Source organism: Urocampus carinirostris, chromosome 17 (assembly GCF_059441175.1).
Source record: "Urocampus carinirostris isolate Australia breed hairy pipefish chromosome 17, RoL_Ucar_1.0, whole genome shotgun sequence".
NCBI classification, from domain to species: domain Eukaryota; kingdom Metazoa; phylum Chordata; class Actinopteri; order Syngnathiformes; family Syngnathidae; genus Urocampus; species Urocampus carinirostris.
Window position 1 is genome coordinate 28,989,067 of NC_142365.1, and position 9,758 is coordinate 28,998,824.

Genomic DNA, 9,758 nt, shown 5'->3' on the forward strand with positions numbered 1-9,758 from the left:
CAAGGGCTGTACTTAACATAACTTTACTTGACTTGATTTGACATTTTAAAAATAATATATAAGACCTTTTGTTAAGAATGGATCCAGCTGGGTTTATAAGGTTGTATGATGAGATTAGCGGATTTAAGGCCAGCTTTACAAGACTACCCCACGGAAGCACCGCTGGACAAACATGGAATAAAATGAAGGTTACAATGAAACAAATGAATACAGCAAGTAAATACTTCATTCAAATATGTTGAAAAAGAGAGTGCATTTATAACAACTAAATGAATAGTATGATTTTCAAGGTAATGATGTAATGATTAAATAATAACATTAATATAACTGGGAAACTCATGCAATTATGATTAAATATTCAGTGACATATTTTGATTTTCCAATAAAGTGAAGCTAAGTCTTTGTGCGTGAATAAACCACTCCAACAATCACATTAGATTTCGCTTTTGGTGAATGTTTGCCATTTCCAGTTTTAAATAAGCACCTGTTTTTTTAATAATCTGGAGACGAACTGTGTTTTTTGCGCATAAAATATAGTGTGTGATAGCACGTACATCTTTTTAAAGTCAAAAGGTTGGCACGTATTCGGCCCTATGCCAGAGAATAAATTTTTAGAACAAGAAATTTGTTTTTTGTAAAAGCAATTTTAGGAGGGAGATAATGAGGGAAATAAATTCAATTAAAAAAAGACACTAAATCAATTGACTGTCTTTTGATGATACAAAGTCAAGTGAATGAAGTTTTTTTACTGTCTACTGTCATGGTCGCCTTGGCGACCGGTCTGCCCCGCCCCCTGGGCACCAGCTGAAGCAGTTCAACTAATCGCGTGTCTGCTATTAAAGGCTGGATTGTGGGCTTTGCGGGTGCTGGCTCATTATACACACATTGTCCGTTCTGTTATGCCTTGTCCTGTTTTGTTGAGTTGGAAGAAGCCTGTGTTTGCACGTTTTGTTAAAACCTGTTTGTTCTGTCTTGTCCCTGAGTTATGGACAACTTTTATTTTGGTAAATAAAAGTTTTGGATCGTCACGCAATTGAGTTCTCCCTTCCTGCCTCCTGCCTCCGTTCTGGTCCGGTCACCCCTTCCACTCCATTCCGTGACAGAATGAGCCAGCCAACATTTGAACTCAGCGAACGATCCCTGCGTGATTTGGGGAGAGCTGGAGGACGCCGTTTGGCAAGCACTCATTGAGGTATCTTTCCCTCCCCGTTCGAACCACGGCCCCTTGAATGGGGTCCCGGGAGGATTTGACGCCTGCCATTCCGACTCCCCGTCCTGCCAATCCGACTCCCCGTCCTGCCAGTCCGACTCCGACCCCGCCGCCTGCCAGTGCGACTCCGACTCCCCGTCCTGCCAGTCCGACTCCGACTCTGCCGCCTGCCAGTCTGACTCCGACTCCACGGCCTGCCACTCCGCGGCCTGCCACTCCGACCCCGACTCCGCGGCCTGCCAGTCCGACGCCGCGGCCTGCCAGTCCGACTCCGACTCCGCCGCCTGCCAGTCCGACTCCGACTCTGCCGCCTGCCAGTCTGACTCCGACTCCGCGGCCTGCCACTCTGACTCCGCGGCCTGCCACTCCGACTCCGACTCCGCGGCCTGCCACTCCGACTCCGACTCTGCGGCCTGCCACTCCGACCCAGACTCCGCGGCCTGCCACTCCGACCCAGACTCCGCGGCCTGCCACTCCGACCCAGACTCCGCGGCCTGCCAGTCCGACTCCGACTCCGCGGCCTGCCAGTCCGACTCCGACTCTGCTGCCTGCCAGTCCGACTCCGACTCTGCTGCCTGCCAGTCCGACTCCGCCGCCTGCCAGTCCGACTCCGACTCCGCCGCCTGCCATTCTGACTCCGACTCCGCGGCCTGCCACTCCGACCCCGACTCTGCTGCCTGGCAGTCCAACTCCGCCTGTCCTGTTTTCGCCTGTCCTGTTCGACTCTCCGGCCTGCCTGTCCTGTTCGACTCTCCGGCCTGCCTGTCCTGTTCGACTCTCCGGCCTGCCTGCCTGTTCGACTCTCCGGCCTGCCTGCCTGTTCGACTCTCCGGCCTGCCTGCAGTCTGCCTGTACCGATTTTGTCCAGTCTTGCCTGTTCTGATTCCGCCTGTCCTGTCTTGCCTGTTCTGATTCCGCCTGTCCTGTCTTGCCTGTTCTGATTCCGCCTGTCCTGTCTTGCCTGTTCTGATTCCGCCTGTCCTGTCTTGCCTGTTCTGATTCCGCCTGTCCTGTCTTGCCTGTTCTGATTCCGCCTGTCCTGTCTGAATCGCCTGTTCTGAATCCGCCTGTCCTGTCTGAATCGCCTGTTCTGAATCCGCCTGTCCTGTCTGAATCGCCTGTTCTGAATCCGCCTGTCCTGTCTGAATCGCCTGTTCTGAATCCGCCTGTCCTGTCTGAATCGCCTGTTCTGAATCTGCCTGTCCTGAGTCCGACTCTTCTGAATCTGCCTGTCCTGAGTCCGACTCTTCTGAATCTGCCTGTCCTGAGTCCGACTCTACTGAATCTGCCTGTCCTGAGTCCGACTCTACTGAATCTGCCTGTCCTGAGTCCGACCCTTCTGAATCTGCCTGTCCTGAGTCCGACCCTTCTGAATCTGCCTGTCCTGAGTCCGACTCTTCTGAATCTGCCTGTCCTAAGTCCGACTCTTCTGAATCTGCCTGTCCTGAGTCCGACTCTTCTGAAACTGCCTGTCCTGAGTCCGACTCCCCTGATTCTGCCTGTCCGACTCCCTTGTTTACTTGTCCTGTTCTCGCCGGTTCTGCCTGTCTGTTTTCGCCAGTCCAGTTTGCCCGCCGGACCCCCCCTGCCGAGCGCCGATTCCGATCCGCCCGACGCAGATGGCGCCTGCCTCTCCCCGTTCCTGCGTGTTCGGAGGAGGGAGCGGGGTTGCCCCAATCGTGAGCGTCGAACCATTCCGGGGCGCGAGGTAGTTATTTTTTCTTTTTGGGACCTCGGGAGCTGTCCCTTAAAGGGGGGGCTCTGTCATGGTCGCCTTGGCGACCGGTCTGCCCCGCCCCATGGGCACCAGCTGAAGCAGTTCAACTAATCGTGTGTCTGCTATTAAAGGCTGGATTGTGGGCTTTGCGGGTGCTGGCTCATTATACACACATTGTCCGTTGTGTTATGCCTTGTCCTGTTTTGTTGAGTTGGAAGAAGCCTGTGTTTGCACCTTTTGTTAAAACCTGTTTTTTCTGTCTTGTCCCTGAGTTATGGACAACTTTTATTTTGGTAAATAAAAGTTTTGGATCGTCACGCAATTGAGTTCTCCCTTCCTGCCTCCTGCCTCCGTTCTGGTCCGGTCACCCCTTCCACTCCATTCCGTGACAGTCTACGTAAAATTAGTCACTGAAATGGAATTTCCTCCCTAGTTCCTGTACAAATTTACCTTGAAATGGAATGTCATTAGGCGTATAATTAAAATGTGCACCAATTCTACAAGAAGATCTTCTACATTCATGCTTCCTTGATTATTTATCTGTGGTTGGGGAGCTTGGACATCTTTCCTTAGACACCTACTCCTTCATCTTTCCAATGTAATGTATTTTGTGTTCAATGCTTGCTTTTGACTTCTTTGTATTTTAGTTTTTTTTTTTCAATGGCAGACTGCCGTCAAAGGAGTTTGTGATCTGTTTGTGGGTGTGAAGCAACATGAAAACACTGATCGAGCTCATATGAAGACAAATCTCCTCTGGCTTCAAAACAACATTTTTTCAGGGATGAGATCTTAAAAACCATCTAAGCACAGCATTAAAATACAAATGTATTTCGATTTCAAGCCTCTTCACACAAAAGTATGCGTGTCATTACAATTGTATCCTGCCTTTGATGCAATGGTAATTACTTTTTTAACTAAAGTGTTTTTTTGTGAAGAAACAGAAAAAAGTGCTCCGAGCCTTGAAACAATAAAAGCCTTATATAAACCCATTTTAAGTTAGAATAAATAGGATTGGTGCAAAAAACCTTTTTGTGGAAAACACATTTCTTTTTACCTCAAAAGTAACTCAAAGTCCGGGTGTGTTTATTCACGAGGTTTTACAGTGGTTTTTAACCGTATTTGTGCAATGATTGAATGGTAGAAAAATAGTCCTTACTACAATCACAAAACACTGAATCACAACATGGCATCGACAGCATCGAATGCTAACAACGGTCTTTATACCGGAGTAAAGTTCCAGCCGGAAAAAATGCGTAATTAAAAAGGACTTGTATAATATTGTATAATATTTGAAGGATTTTTATTGATAAAATCGAATAGCAAAAACATAGATGCCATCTTGGAAGGTAATGTAAACAAAAAAATAAAATAGAGAGCACAGTATACTAATGTCACACATATTTACATATCTTAGACACACTCAACTATGTCAGTAATGACTTAACAGTAAGAGTTACTCAGATAACTCTAGCATAAAGAACATGCTTACCAAACAATCAGCTTCACTCCAAATCACAAAATCTGACAAAATCATCACCCTCTGTATCACTTTTACCAGTAAACAACTCCTCCAATTTCGGCATGAAGACGAAAAGCCGCTTCCCTTCCTCTTTCCGTTCGAAAAAGAAAGTAGTCATTTATTACTTCAAATGCATTCTAAATATTTTCAAAGCGTTGGAAAATGTTAAGAATATTTTTCCCATGTTATTCCTATAACACACCCAGGGAAAACTGCAGGATGTGGGCCATATGCAGCCGTCAGCCTCTTTTATCCAGCCCGCCAAATCAAAATGTTATTGGTATAATGATGATATTCATAAAATGTTAAAAAAGGTGCCACTAATAAAAATGTGTTGTTTTGATGCCACTGTTTCCCCAGGGACCCCCACATTCAAATAGTTAGATACATGTTTCCTTACATTTTTTTTTTAATTGTGTATTATTTTTATTGCATGCTGTCTGGCCTCTCTACTGATGAAGAGTTGCATGGCACAGAGACGTACTCCTTGTTGTGCTTTGGGCTTAATGTTCGGTGTCAGGTTGGGAAAAGTGAAGGGAAGTGAATGTAAGTAGGTTCTTGACTCTAGCCACCAAATATAATGAAAAAAAATATCTTTTTAATTTGCTGTGTTACATATTAACGTTTTCATAGAATATGTTTAAATGTTGTGCTTTTAAATGTGACATTTTTTTACTTGCTGTGACTGAGGGTTTTAAAACCAATTTGAAGAAGTGGTTTATTTATAGACTATATATATATATATATATATATATATATATATATATATATATATATATATATATATATATATATATATATATATATATATGTAACGGGTGTAATAATAACTTTTGTTTTATTGAAATTCCTGCTGAAATATGTTTGTATAGTTTACGTTTGAGCATCCTGCAATGACGAGTCCAACAGTGCCACCTGCTGGTATGAGGTAAGGTTTGGTTTGGCTTCTGATTTTGTGACCGGAAGGCGGATATTGTTGGCGGACTACAGTGCGCTGCTAACATGTTGAAAGCCAGCGGATGTGCTTAACACATGTGTGGATATCTTGTGCCTCATTGCAGCAACTGTAATGAAAGCCTCATCATCCAGTCCAGCGTGAATGTGGATCTTTGGTGGGACGGGTACACTGCAGTTATATATATATATATAAATATATATATATATAAAACACATGACTGTACATGTCTGTAAGTTTGTTTATTGATTAATGCATACCGTCGCTGCTATTCTAAAAAATATTTTTTTCCCCTTTTTGGCCTTTTTTTAAATTTTGGCCTCACTGGAATGTGCAAGAAATGCAAAATACATAACCATTATAATTGATGTAATGCCAAGGTAATAGAGACTGTATAAGTAAGTATTTAAAAAACATTTTGTTTTTTTCTTTCAGACCTTTTACCAAAATTGTGACTGAAAAAATTAGCTGAAAAAAAATTGTAATTTTGTCTCACAAAAATCATCATGTATTTCTCTCCCTGACCTTTTTTCATTATCAAACATATCTGAAAAAAAATCCTGGGAGTCACTAGGGCAGCACAAAAGAGCGACATGGGGTTTTAGAGCCGCAGGTTGCTGACCCCAGCCCTCGAATATGTTGATGAAAGCCACGCCTCTTTTAGGTAGAGCAACCAGTCATCTTCTGCACAGAACTAGATTTGAAGTGGGAATTTTCAATAGAAGATAAATGGTATTGTTACTTTGAATGTCTCTATGTTGTAATCGTCCTTGTGCTTTGTCACACTTGTTTTTGGTTGCAATACATAATACAGCAACATCTATTGGTCAAATATTGCACAGTGTCCCTTTAAGATACCGTAAAATCCGGACTATAGAGCGCACCTGATTATAAGTCACACGCACCACATTTTGCGGACATTATTGGTTTTGTCCTTACACAAGCCGCATCTGTTTATAAGCCGCATGCATCAACATTTAAACATGTAACACAGTCACAAGTTTATCCCAAACCTGACTTTAGATGCCGCGATTGTAACTGCAAATGTAGTACACAATCCGTCCACCACAATCGGCAACATGAGCGGAAAATGATACCGGTAGTAATAATTTATTGCAAACCTTTAAAGTCCAGGTCCCGTTGAAAGTAATCCAACGAAAAAACATTATATTTCGAAAGTTAAGGGTGGGAAAAATATATATCCACTATTGTCCGCTGCAACAACAAAGAGATTTAACTCAGCTTTACCCCACTTCCCGTCAGCCCGCGATTGCTCCGCCCCTTCTTTTTGATTCCCTTGTAGAAAACATATCACAATAAGTCTCTAAAATAAATACGTTACAAATGTATACAGTTGCAAATACATATTATACATGGTTACACATATTTACAAAGAAAGACGGTACACTGAGAGAGTTTTCAAAGCTTTAATAATAATAACCATGCCTGTGAAAAGGTACCACCACGCTACTCCTAACACGCTCAAAAGCGTAGCTGTTAAAAAAAGCTGTACCGCAATTGCAAAATTCACGGTAAACTGTCCTCGTCTTTCTCCTCATAACTATCGCCATCAAGGGCGTCTTCCTCATAATCGGAACGAACCTCTGTCCTCTGTCATACGGACAATTCGAACATAAACTAAGAGGATGCAGTCTACCTCGGCGCACAATTCCACCGGTCTAAATTTTACCTTTTGTACTCGAGTGCCGCTGGTGGCCGTTAGAAAAATTACATAAATTGGCCGCTTCACTGAATAAGCCGCAGGGCTGAACATTTGGGAAAAAAGTAGAGGCTTATAATCCGGAATTTACGGTATGTATTCTTAAATGAGCTTCACTTGATAAACATTAATTGTATTGCTATCATGTACGAGAATGACGCAAAAACTAACTCACAGGGCAAGGTCTCTACGTTTGTAGGTACCATGCCATTTTCACTATTAAAGGGGAGGACAGTGCAAGAATATGCTGGAATTCTCACAAAAAACAATGTTGACCATGTGATTTGTGAGGATTTAGCATTTTAAAACAACCAATAAGATAACCAAGCCAATTATGTCTTCTTTAAAAAATAAATTAAACTTTACCATTAATCGCTGTTCCGATGCCTCTTTCAGTCATAATACGTCAAGACAAGTCCTATTTGCTGGATGAAAAAAGCCTGCATAATCCATTTTTATAAATACATTATATCTAAAGTGAGTACTCTTTCTGTTTTTTTGTATTGGACAGGAGTTTGAAAAGGATGCGAGGTTGTTATTTTGACTACTATACCACACTGTTGATTGTGATCTTGACGATTGCTTTCACTGTTTTCATTATTTTGACATATGCACAATTTACATAATTGCCATTAACTGCCAATAATGTTCTTTGATACCGACACCCTTAATTGTGGATCTTATTTTTGTAACCTAGGGGCTTTAATAAAAAGAAAGGGATGAGGGGAGAGCAGGCTTTGTGGTTTTTTTTGGACAGCCCACTCCTTTTTTGCTGACAAGATCAAAATCAATCTTTTTGAATACTTTATATTGAAATTGACTACTCTTTACATACTAAAGACCACAAAAACCTCAGGTCCTGTGTGAGAAAAAACTATTTAATTTAAAATTACAGGGCTGATAAGTTGTGGAGATTGCATCAGATGCCAATTTATTTTGACTAGTATACCTCACTCTTGTTTGTTATTTTGACTATTAAGCACAATTGTACATTTCACATTATTGGCATTAAATGTCGCTGACCCACACCCTTTATGGTGGATTTGATTTTTGTAACCTAGTAGATTTAATAAAAAGAAAGAACTCAGGGGAGAAAGGATATGGAATGTGGCATTCTGAGGTTTTTCTGTACGGTCCTCACGAGTTCAATTGTATTGATGTGTTTTCTCAATAATTTGAGCGTATAGGAGTTGGTCGCAGACATGTTTTCAGTAGATCGTGGGCCTTTGCTTTGGTAAAATGCTAAGAAAATAAAAATAACTCAGGGTCAATTGCACTTCTTAAGTTGGGTCCTCAATCAGACCTGTTAAAGAAACACTGTAATAAACTATAAATGTATCAAGGGCCAAAATAACGAGGCCAAACAACTTTTTTTAAGACAAAAAAAAAAAACACAAAATGATCAGTGCTAAATAAAGTATCAGATAATTTGTTAGAAAAAAAATGAAGTAAAAAATAAAAGGTTACAAATAAACTGCAATGAAATGCCAAACATTTATTAATTGAAATAAAAGGTGAATGCTGGCTGCAGTGAAATCCACTGCCATTTAGGCATCTTTTCTGGAATGCCAAGTTCAAAAAGAAAACTGACACCTGAAAACTGATCATTTGACTATCTGCTGACACGACTCAGCAAAACCTCTTCCGCTGGATACAGAAAAATGAGTCTGACTCTATCAGCTGCCACCCCTTTTTCTCTCTCCCTCTCTGCCTTTCTCTCTGCTTTCGGAGCAGGGACGACACAGTGATGCTCATTGCTATAAACGCTGAATGATGCATAGCAAGCAGGACAGAGCCGCACCAGTCATGAACAATCACACGGTGCACTCGCTGATCTTTCAGAGCCTGAGGTCTACACAACTTCATTTTTTTGACATTTTGAAGAGTTGAGACAAATGGACTTTGGAGTAAGTCAGAAACCCTTACCTCTCAGCCTGATGCCAAATATTGGCTTCTCAGTGAAGCTGCGTCGTTGCCCGGAGATGACAACCAGTCCAGTTTAACAAGTCCACCAAGAAGGCAATTATTTCCCAGAGATCCCCTCCCTGCTCAAATCTGTCCAACCTGAAGATTGTGAATATTCCACAGCATACCCCCAGTGATGAGATCCCTAAATATGCTTCTCAAATCCGGCATCCCATGAGTTTTTTTTTCTTTCTATTTCTTAAAAAAAGAACCAAAATATCTGTTCCTCGTGTGGCTCGTAGTCTCCTTGACAAGTGAGCAAAGGGAGGAGAAGTGAATGCATGTCTGCATACGTGAGAGAGAGAGGAAGAAAGAGGTGGTGTTCAGCAGGAAGCGGCGAGCGCCGAGTGGATATGGACAGCGATGCGAGAGCCGAGAGGAGGATTTATTTGGGAGCTGGAGAAAGAGAGAAGAAAGCAAGAGAGGGAGGGCAGAGAGAGGGAGAGAGAAAACGACAGTGGTGACTACATAAACAAAGGAGTACACTTCACATCATCATTAGGGTTCCAAAAGGATGTTTTCATTCAAATGTACATCTGTTAAAGATCTTTTCAAGACCACACCTGATGAAATCTCACACTTATTCCGGCATACATTCATGAAACAATGCCAAGACTGCATAAGACTGGGACAATTAACAGCTCTCATCTCAAAGTTACTCCTACAACAACA

General features: G+C 42.3%; 1 protein-coding gene across 1 annotated transcript in view; it reads right to left on the minus strand.

The window, feature by feature from the left end:
* The window catches only part of sgcd (sarcoglycan, delta (dystrophin-associated glycoprotein)), a 317,590-nt gene extending 308,173 nt beyond the window's left edge, over nt 1–9,417 (minus strand). The window contains exon 1 of the mRNA XM_088321491.1: nt 9,048–9,417. The gene's annotated coding sequence lies outside the window, so the exon portion shown is untranslated. The remainder of the gene's footprint in view (nt 1–9,047) is intronic.
* Nucleotides 9,418–9,758: the final 341 nt, after the last annotated feature.